The sequence below is a fragment of the Canis lupus genome, chromosome 7, assembly GCF_048164855.1.
Source record: "Canis lupus baileyi chromosome 7, mCanLup2.hap1, whole genome shotgun sequence".
Classification (NCBI taxonomy): domain Eukaryota; kingdom Metazoa; phylum Chordata; class Mammalia; order Carnivora; family Canidae; genus Canis; species Canis lupus.
Window position 1 is genome coordinate 10,683,896 of NC_132844.1, and position 13,581 is coordinate 10,697,476.

At 40.7% G+C, this 13,581-nt stretch overlaps 1 long non-coding RNA gene across 11 annotated transcripts in view; it reads left to right on the forward strand.

The window, feature by feature from the left end:
* The window catches only part of LOC140636580 (uncharacterized), a 456,565-nt gene that overhangs the window by 286,420 nt on the left and 156,564 nt on the right, over positions 1–13,581 (forward strand). The window lies entirely within an intron of this gene.

Below are 13,581 nucleotides of genomic sequence, written 5' to 3' on the forward strand. Positions count from 1 at the left end.
CAAGGAGTCCTGGCAACCTTTAGAGGATGAGGAAGACTTTGGGGCTGACAATTGAAAAGAAAGTGGGTTATTAGTTAAGTAACCCAATGGAACTGAACTCTGCCAACAGCTTGAATAAATTTAGAAGCAGATTCTTCCTAGCGTCTCCTGCTAAGAGCCCAGCCTGCCAACACTTTGATTTCAGCCCCGTGAAACGCAGAGCAGAGAAGCCCACAGGCCTTGTGATCTACAGAACCGTCAGCCGATAGACTTATGTTGTTTTAAACCTCTAAGTGTGTGGCAGTTTTGTAATGATAACAATAGAAAAACTAGTACAGACAAAAAACAAGAAAAATGTTTGCTAGTAGGTTATGAATGTTAAGGAGTAAAAATAAAACAAAGGAAGATATTATATGGGAGAAGAGATGGCATTTTATCTAAAATTTCTAGGAAAGGCCTTCTGGAGAAAGTGACTTTTGAGTAAAGACCTGCAGGTCATGAGAGAGTGAACCATGAGCATATTGGGCGGCAGAGCATTCCATACAGAGGGCACAGCAAGAGCAAAGGCCCTGAGGCAGGAGTAGGTTTGACTGGGTGAAGAGTAGTAGGGAGGCCAGTGTGCCTGGGGCAGAGTGAACTCAGGAAAGAGTGTAGGAGAAGAGGTAGAGAGAATGGGGGTCATCTTGTGAGGGCCATGTATGTCCTAGGAGAGATTTTGATATTCTGAGTTTGTTCCAGGAGTCATGAGAGGGTTTTGAGCAAGGCAGGGAGTGTCATGATCCATAACTTGCACCTTAGCCGGGTCATTCTGGTTTCCGTGTTGAGAGTAGGCTGCAGGGAATCCTGAGTAGAACAAGGAATGTTGGCTAGGAGGCTACTGCAAAAATTTCAGCAAGGAACGATGTTGGCTTGGACTTCATTCTGGGTAGTAGGACTAAGGGAGAAATGGTCATGTTTGATTTATTCTTTTTTTTTTTTAATTTTTATTTATTTATGATAGTCACACAGAGATAGAGAGAGAGGCAGAGACATAGGCAGAGGGAGAAGCAGGCTCCATGCACCGGGAGCCCGACGTGGGACTCGATCCCGGGTCTCCAGGATCGCGCCCTGGGCCAAAGGCAGGCGCTAAACCGCTGCGCCACCCAGGGATCCCCTGTTTGATTTATTCTGAAAGCAGAGCTGTCAGGATCTGCTGGCTCTCCATTTGTGGAGGACGTGTGCAAGGGAAGAAGAGTATTTTTCATAGCACTTGTGATAAAGTCAGATCATAGAAGGTGGTGATCAACCGAAGGGGAAATTGTACAGTATTTGGACGTTTCAAAATTATTTTTTTTTCAAAATTATTTTTATGATACATTTATAATGGACTAATTTGGCACATTTAACTGCGTGCATATGTGTGCATGAGAGAGAATCTGGAACATCCACGGTGTGATTTAGTTCCCTTGGCAACTGGCCTGAGGTGCTGGAGTATAAGGGCTTTTCCCAGGCTCTGAGTGTTCCTTCCAGAGAGATGGAAGCTATAGAACCCTCAGGCCCAGTGCTTTCCCTGCAGAAATTCTTGTTCCCAAAGGAGGGCAGAGACGGGCCATTCACATGCCTGGAACACTGCAGGAAGTGAGTAAACAGGCATAGAAATGACCCAAACCACAAAACACAGACCAAGGTTTCAGAAGTTTGGCAACTTCAAGTGCTGGAACATAGGACTTTGGTGGAAAAGTCAGACAGTGTGGAACTTTTTAACCTGGAAAAGTCAAGTCACAGGCATGATTTAATAACCTGACTGAGCATGTAAAGCATTACAGCTCAATAAGTGGCGGCAGTTCTTCACCAAGTCTACGGGAGATAACCCGGGGGATTTGGGTCAGCTACGAGGCAGAGCTTATTTGCAGCAAAGATTATTAAATAATGGGAGGAGTGCCCGAGGAATCTCCGGAGGCATTTTTATTCTAACACCTGGGGGACAGAAATCCTGGCAGGATAGTGCTGGATCTCTCCACAAGATGGCAATCATGGGTTGACTCCAATTTTTGTTTGCTCTTGATAAAAATATCTTTAAAGTTTACCACTTTGGCAGGAAAAAATAAAGAACCGTGACTTATGTTTCACTGTCATATTTTGTATTGCATTATCTATGGATGAGTTCTATTTCCCCAAACCTCCATCTCTACTTAGGGATTTCTTTAAACATATTATGTTGTAAAGCTGAGGGAGGCATGTTGTGATATTAGGGTGGCACATGCCCCTCCCTGCTTTCACATGCCAACGCCAGAACATTGATCTTCTTCGCGGAAAACTTGAAGAACAAATGAGTTTCACGTGCCTTAGAAGTCTTAGCTGAGGTTCTGCCTAGAACCTGGTACATAGAAGAAAGTCAGTTAGAAACCTGGATGTTTCCTTATACAGCAAGAAATCAGGCTTTAGGTCAAGGAATGTGGAAATAGTATGTTTTACAAAATGCTGTCAAAGACTTATTGTTCCTTTGAGGATTAAGCATTTTTTAAAAAAAGATTCTATTTATTTATTCATGAGAGACAGAGAGAGAGGCAGAGACACAGAGGGAGAAGCAGGTCCCCTGCAGGGAGCCTGATGCAGGACTTGATCTCAAGACCCCGGGGCCATGACCTGAGCCAAAGGCAGACACTCAACCAGGGAGCCGCCCAGGTGCCCAAGAATTAAGCATTTTAATTCTTCACATTTGAGATGGGATGACTCTGATGTAAAATTCCAAGGAGAAAATGCTATTTTCCTTCTTTTTTTTTTAAAAAAAATATTTAATGCTTTTCCCCTTGTGTGGAGGTTTGTTACACTGTTTCAAGCATTTAGGGGTTCTTTCAACCTTATTGATCTATAACAACTTTATTTTCTCTTTTGTACCTCTATTTTGCCTGATGCCAAAAAACGAAACAAAACATCAGTGACTGATATATTTTATCAGTTCACAATTTTCTCTCTTCGCCTTCCTGGAATTAGTTCTGGGGTATAAAAACAGCATCAGGGGTGATGTCTGGTTCCTGGAACTTGGGAACACCATTTGTCTACAATGGACATTGATGTATTTGGGCCTGGGCTGTGGCCAGCCCTCCATGCTGGCATCCCAGGAAAAGTCATGGTTCCTGCTATTTCTCTCATCACACGGGTCATTATCTGACTCCTACGATGACATCCCCTCACTGCAGCCACCAGTGTATTGGGTCTGCCCACTTGTTTATAAGCCTCTGTTTCTCAGTTAACTTCCATGATTTTTCAACTGGCATCAAAGATCTAGATTCTCTTCCACGCTCTTGAGGGGCACTGGATGGGTCAGGTGTGTTCTGCTTGAACACAGCCCACCGGGTGGCTGTTCTGACACTGCCATTCCCAGTTAGTACAGTTAGAGATGGGAGTGGATGGGAGTGGAAGGGTCTTGGGTCCTGCCTTTATATAATCTCCACCTTAGGACTAGAGACCTCTGGGAGCATCAGTCTCTGTGGCGCTTTCTCTTTGTCCTCCCTTGCTTTACCTGTGCCCTTCACTGCGAGACAGAGACAACTCATTGCAAAGTCTTTACATGAGTTGCAGCTACTAGCTCATCAATGAAAAAATCTGGAAAATGTGTGTGGTGGTAGGGTGGGGGGGAGGTGTTTAAACCGATTTGCCTTTCTTACCGCAACTGAAAAATGATGAATCACTGCTAATGCAGGGCGCTGGGGGTGGCCAGGGAATGTTACTGACTACAGCTAAGAGACACTGTGACAAGCCCAGGATCATTCAGTTGCTAGTTGTGTGACCCTGGACAACGAAAAGATACACCTGTGACCAATCCATGAAGCAAACATGTATGACCTAAGATCTGTTTCCTGTTTAATTTAAAACAATTATGTATAAGTAAAATCTAGACTCAAGAGACTAAAATTTACAACCTGGCTTTCCATAGTTCCTCAGGATAGTTTATACATAGAGAAACTCCACAGTTTCAAAGAGGTGTGTAAAATCTGCTCATTTTTAATGGCCGAAATACAAAACTCGTGTGCGTATAAATGAATTAAGCCTTTCCTATACTCTCCATCTGAAATTGTCATGAAGTTATGTTAAACACTATTCTATTCAAAGCACCTGGGCATATGATTAAATTCTACTTCTTTTTTTTTTTTTAATTCTACTTTAATGAGATTTTTAAAAAGAGAATAAAGAAGAAGGGAACAGGGATCAATTCATGCAGAATGAGGGGAAAAATGTTAACGGAAACCCTAAATAAAATTGTTACAGATGGTACTATAGATGTTGGGAGGATTCTCAATATAAATATTTAAGCTCACACGAATTTCACATGGCTAATAATACATTAGAATAGTTAAAATTCTATATTGCGAAACAGCACGTCTGTGCGTAACAGCCCAGCGCTCTTTTAACACAGTAGTCAGTACAAAACCTTGCTTTAGCTGTAAAATGTCAACTTAGGTTTCATGAAGTATGCTGAAGAGGAATTGCACATGTGCTTTATAATATGTGTGTTTCCACTGCAGTTAGTTCCCACCGTGCTTATGCATCGCATGGGTACTTGCCTCTGTGTGAGCGAAAAGACACTGCGGCAGTTAGGGGGGACAGTCACCTGCCCAGCTTGACACAAACACCAGCTCCACAGGGTTTCACTGGAACATTTACACAGTTTTAGATAGTGGCCATTGCCAGCTCCGAAGATAATTATAATAAGTGAATTTTGTCTGGAAGCCAAGGAAAGAGTCTATCTGGCATTGAGATAAAAGACGATGACTTTATTGTTTTACCAGCCCTTGCACTTGCAGTTGGAATCTGTGGCAGCAGTCGGGGATGGAAATCGTGCTCTCCCTCCCATGCCTGTCTGAACCCAGAACAAAGCAATTACATTTTTAGAGGAAACCATTTAGAGGACAACCGATTTCACTGCAAGTATCCTGGAATCCAACAGCTTAACATGGCTCTGGTTGGAATGACATCTCTAAAATTGTATCTCTGCTGCTGTGTGACTCCTAGTGTTTACTATAATTTGGTGGCAGAAACCATATGACTTTAGTGCCTACTGTGTGCAGTCCCCTGTGGCGGTCTGCTGCTCTCGTGGTATGTGACTGTGCTGTGGTAGTAAGCAAGCCCTGAGGTGGGCTCCTCCATGAGGCAAGACGAATGTGGGAAAAGAAATTTCTTCACAACAGCTGAGTAGGCAAGTGGCTATGCTCATTAAATGACCCTGATTATCCAGTGTGTCTCTTCTGAAACAAGATTTCTCAGTCTTTCAGCAAAAGAATAATTTTACTAGTAAATGTGATTTTTTTTTTTTTTTTTTGCCTGCAAAGCTGGTCAAGGAATGGCACATAAGTAGTCCTGAAGTCCATTCTGATGCCTTAATTAAAGCTAATGCAATATGCAATTGTAGTGCATTGTCAGTCTCAGTAGAACTGTTGCTTTGTTCTAACTGGCAGTGCAATCACTTGTTGAGGGTAGAGGCATAAATGCGATGCCTGATGATATGAAAGAGTTCCAATAACAGTTGCTTTCTATTGATTGGATGCAATTACTGTTTTTTGGGGGGTGGGTGAGAGCTATGTATAAACTCCACATTATAAGGACAACAAGAATTGTTTAGATATTACTACAAGCTAATGACAAGCATCAGGTATTTGTGTATCTGTAAGTTGCCTGTTGCTTCAATTCATGTAAATTAAGTCTTTTCCACATTGATTTGTTTTATGAACATGGGTTATTGCTTGGGTACTCAGTCTTAAAGTAATATTAGCTTCAGAATTTAATAAAACTTACAATAAAAATATAGGCGATGATATATTTTGAAGTTTGATTATCTTTTTTGGTGATCTTTTTGACAAATCTAAATGTCAGACCAGTTGAAGTCTCTTCATGGGTGATTACTGATGTACTACTCTTGCTGTAGTGCCTGTTTTGGTCTAGGCAGACCACCTATCTGGTGCTAATGTAAAATGCCACTCAATTGTGAGACCGTACTCTGGCCTTGGGTATGGGTAAGGAAAGGCATGTTGGTTCTCATGCTTGCAAGCAGATAATGTGGGGTTTTGTGTATTTGGTATATTCACTTACCTCCTTCCTGCCTTACAGATGGATTTAGTAAATATGTCTAAGAATTATAATATTTCCATTGAGAAGTTCAGGAAATCTATGGTAATATGTTGAAAATGATGTGATTTGGTCATAAAAATATCTTCTCTTGACATTTGATGTGGCACAATGGGAAGTGAAGTAAATGGAATCCTAATAGCATGCTTTCTTGGGTGTTGGGAAAGGCCAGGGAATAAAACAGTATTTCCCCTCCTTCTCATAAATATTTTCCTCTTATTTAGGAAGGCATATTTGTAAGACACTTAGAGATAAGGCTTTTTTTTGGGGGGGTGGGTGGGGAAGTAAGCTACAACACTGAGTATGTTTGCCCTGAGGGTAGATTTTGATGGTAAGAGAATTTCTGTGGTCAGGGAGAGGAAAGGACCAAGGAAGAGAGAAGAAATCCTGAAGTGCAGAGCATATTGGTTAATTTCTGGGGGTTGTATGTAATAAAGAGTGTCCAACTTCCAAAGAGGCTGTGTACTAAAGCAGTGGAAGTGAGTTGTTTGGAATCCAAATTCAAATGAAGCAGTATTGTATGTTATTTCTCTCTGAAGATATGACCTTTCCATTTGGCCCAGAAGGAAGAGAAGGAAGAAGTGACTCAAAGAGTGGGAGGGAGAGCACATCTCAGGCAGAGACAAAAGCCTGTGCAAATGTTGGAAGTACAAAAGCTCTCAATGAGCCCACAGAGATGAAAGGAGCTCACTGTGGTTGGGGAATGGTGATATGGGGGGAACAAGATGAATTGGAGAAGGAGGCAGATGCTGGGTCACACAGAAGGTTTGGATTTTATTGCATGTTCAATGGGTGGTTTTGAGCCATTTGGTTTCAATGTGAGTTGATAGGTAACTCGTACAATCTGGGAGGAGCAGGGTAAAGTTAAGGCTGTATTTCAGATGCAACAATTTTGCATTGTCTAGGCTACTGTGTTTGTGACCTGGATGTGGGACTCTGGGCATTGTCTACCTAAAGATGGAATTTAATGCCATGGGAATGGATGCAATCACTTAGGGTCAGAGGATAAGGAGAGAAGAAGATGAATGACATCAGGAGAATTGGTCACAGAAGTGCAGAGTTCCAAGAAAGAAATGTCCAACTGAATCCAAGTGTGAGAGGTCAAATGATAGGGGCTGCCACTTAACAACATGGAGGCCATAAGCAACCTTGCACAGAGCAGTTTCAGTGACGTGGGGAGATGTCAGTCAGGTTGGAGTGGGTTGAAAATATATTCAGAAGTAAGGGTAATTCTTTATTCTACCTAGGAAGAGGAACAGAAAAGGATCGTTAGTTGTGAGAGGATGGAAGTCAAGGGAAAGTTTCTCTTTGTTCTTTTTATAGTACAGAAGGTATTATGGCAAATGTGTATGCTATTGGGAATGATTGGAGAGGTAGTTTTTTAAGAAGCAGGAGAGAGAAGGGATACAAAGAAACAAAAAGTTGAGAAGATGAGTATATCACACAGGTGCCTCTGGTTCAGTAGAGCCCATTCTCACTGGAGCAAGTAGAAAAAGGACTTTCTTAATGGGCATTAAAGACATCCCAGAATCAGGCTTGGAGACTATCCCTCTGAGGAACGACCTTCCAACACCCCAAGGAGCTTCTGTAGTGAAGCCCCCCCCCCCCCTTGCTGCCTGCCTTTGGTTCTAGACTCATACACTGAATTACTATCTCTCATGCCCCTGAAAGCCAGATGCTTCTGCTGTCATCCTCAACAAAAATGAAATATGCTGGGTTCCTGCTTCCTGCCTGCTCTCTTCCAAATTGACATGAACCTGGTGGTTAACTTGGAGGCGACGAAAGCCCATGCCTAACAGAAACCTCAGGGTGGGGGGGGGGTGTGACACCACATGCACGTGCCTTCTTTGCCCTTGTCTGTGACTGCACAGTCTATTTTCAAGTGATCTGGCAACACAAACACAGCGTGGGCCTTTGCCAATGCCACAGGCATTTTCTTCAAGACTAGCAGAATGAGAGAAGACAGGACTCAAATAGCAAAAGCCATGGGTACTCTTCAGCGGTGAGTGCTTTAGCAGTATGACGGGTTTTCTAGATTGTGTGTGGAAACTTCTTGGGATGACTTCTGTTCTTTTGCCACTGGCAGACCAAAATGGAGGTAATGCTAGTGTTACTTATCTAGTTTAGTTTGCAGATTGTTCATGTATTAAGAGTGAATGAGATCCAATTAAAGGACTCAAATTAATTAGCTCTTATTATGTGGATATTGTCACTGGACTATGTTTAACACTGCCAAAATGATTTAATTCTTTCTTTAAACAGATTTAATTTTTTCTTTCCCTTTTTGGTATTGAATCCTTTAGTATTCAATAGTGTATAACATTCCCACCATATAATATGAGAAAATTCAGATATATATACTTTTTTGAAAGTCTTTTATGCATTAATAAAAACAAGTTAAGTGGAAAACTTAAGTGGTTTAAAAATACTCCACTTTGGAGACATCTGGATGGTTCAGTGGTGGAGGGTCTACCTTTGGCTCAGGGCATGATCCCAGGGTCTTGGGATCAAGTTCCACATCAGGCTCCCTGTAGGGAGCCTGCTTCTCCCTCTGCCTGTGTCTCTGCCTCTCTCTCTGTGTGTCTCTCATGAATAAATAAATAAAATATTTTAAAAATATATAAAAATACCTCACTTTGTAAATGTTTACTGTAACTATAGATAATTTTAAGTGCAACAAAGATCTGTTTTATAGTCCCTAACTATAGTATTAAATCAGCATAAGTTCTGTAGGTTTATGTCTATATCAAAATGTCATTCTGAATATTAAAACTAATTTTCCAAGGCATACTTTCATAACTATGCAAGATTTGGTGACATTCAGTGTGAAATGTCCAAATTAGAGCCCCTGTCTTTGTTAGTGAGTTTGGAGGGTGATTGATTTCAAGGAAATGTCATGGCTCCCATGTTTTGTCATGGCTGGAGGAGAAAAGGCTGTTGAAAAACTACATAATCTTCTTCTTCCAAGAAGCACAGAAAGTACCTGGTAGAAAATGGTTTCTTCAATAGAAAACACACGATAGCACAGTAAGTACTCTCAACAGTGAGGGTGCAGTAGGATTAAGCCAGAGGTATAAGCTGCTCATGACTAGCCAACAAAGCAGGCAGCCAAAGTATTTCAAAATATATTGATGTGTTTGTAGAACTCAATATATTTCTGTATTTAAAATAAATATTCATTGATAGATATAAGAATTAATTACTTTTTACGAAAAGGGCCCTATATGGACAAAGCAATATTTCAGTAGAAAAGTAGGGGGTAAGAATATTGTGGGATTTTGGATTTTACATGAGAGAAATCTTGACTAGGTAAGCAAATGGTTAATAAATGAAAATTAAAAAAAATATTTTGCCAATTTCTAAAAAGGAAGAACCAGAAGTTCATCTTTGGTGCCACAGAACAGTATTTTTTAATGCTTTTACTTATTTGACTATAGTTGCTAAGCACTTCTTTGCAAGGTGAAAACAACAGATCATGTCCTTGTTCTCATGGAGCTTATGTTCTAGTAAGAGAGGACAGTTATTAAATGTATCCCCTGTGATGATAATTTTGAGAGAGTAAGCTGGATAATATGTATAAAAATGAGTATGTACCAAGAACCAGTATGTATTTTGCTTGACTCCTGATTGATGGAAAAAAAAAAAATTAAGGATGGCTGGTGGCCATGCTGCCCAGGAGAAAATAGGGATTTGTAGAAAGAGTGTTTCTCTTTCCAGTGTTGACCTGTGGCAACAGGGGATATTCATACACTCGAAGTATGTGGCACTGTGTACTGCCCCCCTGCCTCAACCATGATACATTTGAAGAAGCAGGAATTAGAAGAAAAAATAAGTAGAGAACAAAGCCAGGCCTGGGAATTATAAGAAGTCTGGTGTGACCAAAGATGAATTTAATTTAATTTCTCATCATTTTTCTCTTTTTATTGTAAAATATGCTTTAAATTTTAATTTAATTCAGATGTTGAGATTTTCCTGGATCTCTCTCTTTGAATGACCTTACCTTATTCATAATTTCTACTCTAAGTGTCCTTAGAAGTACTATGAGCAAACTTCTTGAATTTACTCATAGTGACTTTAACTAAAGCGTACCTCTTTAAGTTCACTCATTCATCAGACATGCTAGATGGCAGGTGCTGTGCTAGACCCTCAGTGTACAAAGATGAGTAAGACAAAGATGATTTTTGCCAATTGCTTTAAGGAGGATTCACTGAGAAAAACAAATCAAGTAGCACAATGGGACAATGGACTTGATAGTACATTCTTTTTGTGGCAAGTGTTACCCAGAAATAGAAACATTTTTTGGTCTTACTAGTGAAGTAAATGAGTGAGAGAAGAGAGAGCATCAGGTACAGATTTCAGCTTGGTATCCATGCTGGTCAGTGCTCAATCCACCCCTCAGTGTTGTCTGTACTACAGTGGGACGATTAGGCAGGCTGATTCTTGTCTCCTGAGTCTCCTGGTTCCTGACTGGCTTTGGTCAATGGGAGACACTGGGGAGGCAGTGGGGGAGGGAAGTTGAGGGAGAACTCAGGATATTTCTTTTTGCCCAACTCTCCCTTAGTGTTTCTGGCAGCAACTGCATCTCCAGTTCCTACAAGTCTACCTCTTCTTCCGTGGTCTCCTCTTCTGGATGAACTCTATTATGGCTCCAGCCCTTGCTGGAGGGCTTTTGCTTCTGCATTCCAGCGATGCCAACCCTCCTGCTGTGTCCATAGCTGTAGGGGCAATAGTCTTTGTGCAGTTTTTATTCTTTGGGTGGCCTCTTCATTCCATTTGGCTTCTTAATTTTTATTACTGGATAACCAGTTACCAATTATCTATATTAAATTTCCTCTGTTGAAATGCCCAGAGTAGTGACCAAGAGAGGATCAAATGCTATGTTCAAAGCACTGTGCCTTTCTGATGAGTACAGACAATATTCTAGGCCTAAAAGAATGAACCTCCTAAACAGGCTCTGCCTTTGGCAGAACATTTTCAGCAGTTTTATTTCTGCATCTTCAGAACAGCCTTCCTGATTTTTTCCTACTGCATCTTCATCAATTCCTGCTGCCTTGTCCTCAAAATGTACTTAACTAGGTTGCTTTTGCTTACATTTTTTTTGAACTATTACTTCCTGATTGCATTCCCTGCTGACACCGGCCCCATATTTACTTTAGCTGACTGAAACTTTGGTGATCTGCCCCTTCCTTGCTGTTCTTTGACCATTGTTGTCTTTTGCCATTGGTGTTCTCAGCGACTGTATTAATATTTGGCTGAAAGCTTTCCTGCCCCTCCACTGGCCGCAAGTTTTGACACAATCTAAACAAAGTACCTCTTTGTGACCTCATGAGTCCCTCCGTGAAAACCTGCCTCCCGGGTCGTCTTATATTACAATCCATTTTACAGCCCTTCTAATGAACTATGATAAGGTTAGAGCAGAAAGAGCCCAGGGCAAGCTGTGGGGCAAGTTGAGTTGTTCTGTCTCTGAACTGATATGGGACATGCACAGGAAAAAAAAATAGAATCATAATACCTGCCCTTTCATCTCACTGAATTGTCCAGAAGGCCAAACATAGATCAATGGTATGAAAATATTAATACTCAGACACTTGATTTAAGTACGCTATTAAATTCTTACAGTGATTCTGTGAGGTAGTTGTAATTCCAGGTGAGAGAACTCAAGCTGAGAAAGGCCAGTGACTTCTCCAAGGTCATATATAAAATAAATGGAAATGGAATATCCGGAAATTCAACTCTTATTTGCCTGCCTTCAATGCTCGTCTTGTTTCTAGTCTACCTGAATGCCTCTGGGATGTGAAAAGATGATTTATCAAAGTATTTTAAGAAAAAAGATGTTTTATGTGCTTACACAAATTCTGGAGCATGGCAGTAGATGTTATCATCCTTCTTTGAATTAAGGCTGTCATATACCAGAGAAAATAACCAATAGATTAATTGTTCTCTCTAAACAGCTGACATACTTAACCATCTGAACTGTTACCTGAGTGAAAGCATTTTATTCTTTAATAATCTATGTTCACATCACTGTCTTTGGCTATGCAGCCTGCCTTCTTGGATCTTTAGCTATAGACCTAGTGGGAGCAGAAGTCCATTTGATCTCTTGAGCCTGCACACAGATCCACAGCGCTGTGAACAAAGAGCAAAGCACGCAATAAACTGTGTTAGGTGACAGTTCTCTGCAAATCAAGGTAATCTAACTGTCAGCTGTTTGCTTTAAGGGTTCAATGAAATGCATTGGCTTAAGTCTGGCTTTTGTTGTATCACAAAAAGGACACTATGAACTTTCAAAGACACGCTAAAACATTCATTCAATTTTTTTTCCATATTTTTACTGCATTTCGAGTGTTCTGAAAATGTGTTATGTTGCATTTTGACTGTCATCCTGCTTGCTCCATGTTATGTTTATTGCTGTCCATTCAGATTACAGTTTCAACGTGAAGTACACCACACTGTTGGTGTACTTTAAGAACAACTTTAAGAAGTCGTGTAGACTTTAAGAAGGAATATTTTTCCTCACCAGCTTTCTGACATTGTTGAAAAATTTCCATGCCATCTATCTTTCTTGAATGTGCAGAGAAATGAATAACAATAATTTAGCACAAAATTATGAAAAATATTAAGAGTTTATTAATGACTGTGCACTGTCAAAAAACACCTGCCTATTTTATAACAATGAAGAGCAGCCTAGTTGTCAGCTTAGGCTTGATGAGAGCGCTCTGCTTACTTCATTTTGCAGGGAGGGAAAACAGCCATAGCTTCCAGGGTTCCATAATAAAACATTGATTTCATTTGGACATTTATTAGCTACCAATGACAAAATTGCAAGTCTCTTGGCTACATATTTCTTTCTCTTTTGTCTTTTTTGTAATAAGATGAGAAGGGTAGAAACATAATTATTACCATTTTCCACTCCTATTCATCTTAAGGAATTTCATCAAAGATTTTGCTATGAAATTTTCATGCAGCAAAGTTCTTCTGGAGCAGCGTGAAGTGGGCAGTGGAAGGGAGCTATGTGGAAATGGGGCACAGACCATCAATTTTCTAATTACATTGAATTGTCCTGGATGCTTCACCTAGACATACCTTGCACATTTTGATTTACATTCACAGGTAACCACGGTAATCATTGAGGCTGCAGTGTACACTGGACAATCCTGGCCAAGTTGATGGCAGGTGTTCTCTGGAATGGCATGTTTCCAGCTGCTGCACTGGAAATAGAGACACAAGAAAAGACAGTGCTAACCTAGAAGGGGAGGAGGAAACTCGCCTGAAACTCCATTTCTGGAGCCGTTGTGCAGAGATTGACAAAGAAGGCCACCAGGAGCAGACAGTAGTCCAGCACAGGGGTTAGCAAACTCTTTCTATAAGGGCCAAATTGTAAAGTAAAAAAAAGAAAAAAAAAAAAAAAAGGCTTTATGGGCCAGTCTCTGCTGCAACTATTGAACTTTATCATTGTAGCTTGAAAGCAGCCATAGACAATATATAAGTGAACTGGTTGCA